Below are 6,025 nucleotides of genomic sequence, written 5' to 3' on the forward strand. Positions count from 1 at the left end.
GAGAGGTTAAAATCTCCCACCTTGTGCTTTATGTAGCTTTGACAGAGCCTGATCAAATTATTGATAAAAGGCAAACTATGATCTATATGATCTATTTATTAGCCTAAAAGAAGCTAGCCATTAAGAATCACTGATTTCTAATGGACAAAAGGCAAACTCCAGATGCTGGTGAAGATTCTCAGTCATCCAGGTCATAGTCATTCCAAAAAATAAAAAAAATAAAAAAATCCACTAGACTTTGTTTCCAAGTTTGAAGACGTTTCACTTCCCACCCAGGAAGCTTTTTAAATACAAAACCCGTCTAAGTGTCTGAAACGACCCCCCTTTCAGACACTTCGACAGGTATGGGGTATTGCAGGCTAACAAAAAAAATTGAAGCCATTGAAGTGGACGCCTTCATCCATTTAAATTTGCATGTTTTTAAAACAAAAACAAGGTTTTGATGGGCTACTCTATAAAATTTCCAACTCAACACTATTCTTGACATTTTCAATTGAAATAGCTAACTCCAGATGTTCAGGAGTAAAACTAACTTTTCCATTTTCACCATGATACAGAGCTCAAATCCAGCCTCCTGTATTATTATTACTTTTTGTTTTTTTTTATAAACAACCTTTTAATCCTAATCTGAGAGAAGCCTACTTGTCATGCTGCTAAAACAAGATATTGAGCTAGTAGAAAATGAAAGTTTACTGACTATATAATATATTTTTTTATGTGTAAATCAGATTTTAAAGCCTTTGTTTTAAAATAGTTTTATATAATTAAACTTGTTTGAAATGGAGGAAATCACTGAAAATGAAGTTTTCACTTTTGGTGTCTTATCCCTACAAGCAGCAAGAAATCCTCTGAAGGATGCAGGATTTTCCACCTTTTAAAATGGGTAAGTAGTCAGTTTGTGACAGATTCCAAAAGTACCCCAACACCATGTGGGTTGTTATTTCTGTTATCTCACAAACATACATGCATCTTGTCTTATTAGCTTTGAAACTACTCAAAATCGCTGTCGTCTTACTGTATGTGCAAGGTTAACATGTTAGAGACATATCAGCTCTCCTGCCTTGGGCGGTCAGGTTCTGGTTCCCTGGAGCTTATGCAGTAAGGTGCCTGAAGCAGAGGAGGTACTGTCATTCCCCTTGGCTCCTCTCTTCTAAAGGTGTTGATTTTCCTCTTCTGCCTGGGAGAGAAAAGATAGCTCCTTTCCCACGTGCCATCTGCTTGAAGACTAACACCTGCCAGTCCTTTCTCCAGTAAATTATTACTCTTTGCCTCAGCTAACCTCTGTTTCCCTTTCTGTAACCGATCACTTGTCTGCACGAGATAACTCCATTTTGTGTTTCAATGGTTCTGAATGAGATAGACCAGCATAAACTAAATGTTAAGTGGGATGAAAGTGATGGATGATTTTTATCTCTTTCCAGTAATTAGATATTGAGGTTTGGTTTGCATTTGAATCCAGTGCCCTTTAGGCTTTAATCCATTAATTCACAACAACCATGAATTGATCTGGTATGTGCTGATATAACTATACTAACTGAAGCATGTTAATTTTCTTTGTTCATATGAAGAAGACTAAGAACATTAATCCCAAAAAAAAAAAAACACATTGCTAAATAATGACCTCTTCCCTGACGTATAAAGGAAAAAGCCATATTTATGTTATTTACTGATAATGTTAAAGGGAATAAAGTTTGTATTGTTTTAGATTATTTTTAGGCTCTAGTGGCCTTTTTTTTTAAAATCATTTTTAAAGTAGGCAGACAGGAGATGGTAATAGAGAAACGGGGGAACTAATGCTGCAAAGGTCAACAGACCAGGATTTGCACCTGTGACAGCTATGTAAAGGACCAAAATCTAGGCACATGAATCACACGATTTATACTATTTCAGGATTATATGTGCACCAAAACACCTAAAACTAGAATTGCCATTTTGTCCACAAAGTACTGATTCAGGTTTCTTTTTAAGTTTCATGCTTTATACCTTTTAATGTAAAACTATTAACACTCTGAAAACTTTTTTTCACATTTTGACAGTACCTACCACAGATTCTAATGTAATTTTATGTAATTTTCTGTGATAGTCCAAAATGACGTGCATACATCAAAAGTGGAATAAAAATGATTCCTTCTTCAACTTTTTTTTACCATAAAAAATTGAAAAATCAGATCTTTACCTTTTGCCAAGGAGGTTATGTTTTTAGGTGTGTCTTTGTCTCTTTGTCCATCTCTGTACAAGATAACTTCAAAGGTTTTGAATGGATTTGAATGAATTGTTTTACCAAAGTTGCACCTCGGTCTAAGGAACAATCCAGGAATTTTTTTGAAAGATACTGTGAATACAGGTGTTAACTTAGCGTGGATGTCACAGTATGTCAGGGAAACTACTTGGCAGAGGGCTCCCAGTTCTTTTCTGGTTATCAAAGAAAATTTGGCTGCAGTTTAAGCCTGAACGGGTGTGTTTTTAACAGCATTTCACATAAACAGCCTGAAATATTTAAACATTGGTCTTTGCAATAAATTCGGGTCTGATTGCTTGATCTGTGAGCTTAATTTTCCAATTGGCCTTCATATTCTAATTAGGAGTCAGGTTTAGACCTAAATCTACTTGAAATAATGCATTTTTTTATTTATTGAAAACCCTTGTCTACTGGAACATGGATCTGCTTCCTGGGCCTCATAGTGGGGGGTTGCATTTAGGGTCCATTCAAAAAGGTTGATCCTCTTTGAACAGAGCAAATCTTTCAATTTGTTTGCTGTTTCCTTCAATGGGTAATAACCACCTTTAAGTATGGCTGTGCAAGGCCTTCTTCCTACAACAGTTTCTAGTTGCCACCCCTGCATAAAACCTATATTTGTAGCATGCAGGGCTATTAGCCTGAATCTCCCTCCTATGCTGTGGTAGACGAATCACCTAAAGCGGGAGAATCTGTGCTGATTCTCCCATCTGAGGCATAAGTCCCAGCCTTATGTCTTCATAAGGAGGGTCCCTTCTTATGAAGACATAGGGCTGGGACTCACGCTCAGAACAACCTGGCTTCAGCAACTCCTTCACATTATTCTGCCAACCACTGGCTCCTTAGCTGCTTCTCTGATTAAAGTTCTCTCCTTTAATGACCTGTCAGGGGAAGTGAAGGGCCGTGTCTTGGTAGTTGGGCTGAAGCATTTCTATTTGCAGAGAGTGGATTGCACAGAACCCTGTGATATGTTGAAATCTTGACACAGTGTTTCATATTCTAGCTCTGCTTTTTACAACTCCAGAAATTTGACCCAAACACCTGAGCTGTGGATTCAGTTTAGGGATATTAGAGTAAAGGAGGCTGAACTTACAAGTATGTTTCCTCTCTGTGTTGCCCCTGTTAAATATTTAAACAACTTCAAAAAAAGGTAATTTAAAACAAAACTGATCAATTGGAAATGTAATTCAATTCTGTTTATCTAAATAGTGCCAATTCAAGACACATGTCATCTCAAGACACTTTACAGAGATAATTCAACCAGATCATACAGTCAAACTAATTCAAAGTTTTGTATCCCTCACACCAAGCATGTTTGTAGTGACAGTGGAGAGGAAAAACTCCCATTTAACAGGAAGAAACCCCCAGCAGAACCAGGCTCAGTGTGAGCAGCCATCTGCAGAGGCCGACTGGAGTTCAAGGAGACAGAAGCAGAGATACAAAAAGCAGCTGCAAAAGGCGGCCCTGTCCAGGAAACATGAAGCCAGGCAGACAAGCTCAGATCCAGCTCCTATGTCAGAGGATGAAACTACACTTATTACTACTGTTGCGCCGATTCCATTTTTTGGCCCTGATACCGATACCTGGCTGTGCAGTATTGGCCGATACCATCTGTTTGAAATTGATGTGTGTGTATATATGAAGAACTGCATACTACTTGGATGTAAAATAATTGCCATCATGGCTTTGTCAAGCTGCTGCCTACCTTTGTGTTGCAGGAAAAATACTAATACAAAGAAAATCCAGTAGAACTTTTTATTGCCTACCAGGAGTGGGTGACAATAGTTAAATAAACTTTTGGCTCTCAAAATGCTATCGGTTCACTATTTGTTGGTACTCGCCGATACCAATACCATCATTTTAGTGCTGGATCGGGGCCCCGCCTGATACTGGTATCGGTGTACTACTTATTACATATACAATTATCACTAAAGGAGGCAGAGGAATAACTGAACATCTGAAACAGAGAGCAGGAGAGAGGAGAGGAAGAAGCAAGAGTTGGAAAATAGTCAAGTGAGGGAGGGAGAGAAGCCATATCGATGCTAAGCTAACGCTAGCCTAGTCTAGCTACTTCTTACTGTCAGAAATAAAACCGTGTGAAAGCGGCAAGAGCTCAATAGAAAAGTGCAGCAGAAGGCGTTGTTTTAAAGACAGTTAGAGTTACTTAGATACAGAGATATCACAAAAAAAAAGAAAATTCAGGCGGAGATAGCCTAAACAATGATACAGCTAACGTCTTGCCAACAGCAGAGTATTATGAAAATACACAAACTAATCAACCGTAAAAACATTTGCTTTCTGTCTTCCTGGTAATGATTCAATCTCATTAGAGAGTACAAACATGGAAGAGACCCCCTGAAACATCTTTGATTTGATGCATTTAACGTCTCACAGGACATATAAAAAATCAAGGCAGTTATCATGAGGGATTATTTAATTATATGGAAATAAACAATAAGCAATCAGTACTTCATTAAATAATTACATTCTTAGCTATCAGGTAAAAAGAAATGGTTTCCAAATAGTAATTTCAAATACAATATCTATTCATTTATCCATGTACAATTTTATTTGTCATAATTGACAAATTATGAAAATCAAAAGAAGGATTATGACCTAAAAGCCCTCAAAAAACTAAATCTTAAAAATGTTTTTTCACTGTTGTATAAATGGCCTGTATTTCTCTGAAATCTCTCCAAAGCTTTGCAGTGGATTGTTAAATCGGCTGACAAACTAGAGGTCCCCAGGTTGTAGATTTTCATAAGAGCAGATGCTGGAACAAGAGAATGGTAAAACAAGATAGGCCTGTCAGTGAAAAGAGGAAGCTTAGCCCCCTCAGAACCATCCACTTGTGTCAGCTGCTCTTTCTCTGTAACAACAGAAAGTAGATGCTGCATTCAATCAGTGAGTGTTTACATTGTCACTGGTGGAGGCATGCCCTGCTGCTGCGTATCTCTCTTATCCAGACTGTGTAGCGCTGACATATATCAGTTCACATGTGAGCTGGCTGGTACACCGCCTTACAGGCACAATCCTATTTCAAGCTCCATGCTTTATCAACTTGATGACCTGTAATTTATCTCGCTTCAATGCAAGCTCCTGTTGGATGAAAAGTCTCTGCTAAGAGTGCGTTTGTTCACTTCCTTTTCAATAAATGCAGGCATGCAGCATTGCCCTTTTTCTGGTTCTGCATTTGGAGTGTAGACTTTTTACAGTAGCTTATCTTAAAGTATTAAATCTGATCCAAATGTGAAGCAAATCGCAGACCCAGCAGACACTCTTAGAAAAGGTTCAACCAACAGCCGTACAGTAAAAACCAGGGCGCTTTAACACAAGATATTGATAATCCAAAAGTTCAGAGCATTTATGAAAGAGGATAACAGCTCTTTTCATACTTTTTAATAGCTTAGGATTAATTAGAACCCAAAGAGAATCTGTTATGTGTCAAATTATCATGAGATTGCATCAAAAGAGAGAGAAATTAAAGGTTATCCTGGCATCTAAGGATCTCCAGGAGCAAACCCCATCAACAGAGACAGGTGTTGATATGAAGTTACTAGATCCTTTAAAACTCATATATGCTTAGGTACTAATGTCCTACAGCCAGAATTGATAAAGTTGAACAATCTTTGTCTCAATTTTTGTTTGAGCATCTGAACCAACACCTAAAACCTAATCCTGGAGAATGGACGACTGTCCAGGATAGGGTTGCCAACTGTCCCTTAAAAAACAGAATCATTCCAAATTTAGAAATGGAAGTACCTGTCCCATATTTAGTGGAAAAGGAAC

This window comes from Cyprinodon variegatus, unplaced genomic scaffold (genome assembly GCF_000732505.1).
Source record: "Cyprinodon variegatus isolate N-32 unplaced genomic scaffold, C_variegatus-1.0 Scaffold52, whole genome shotgun sequence".
Taxonomy (NCBI): domain Eukaryota; kingdom Metazoa; phylum Chordata; class Actinopteri; order Cyprinodontiformes; family Cyprinodontidae; genus Cyprinodon; species Cyprinodon variegatus.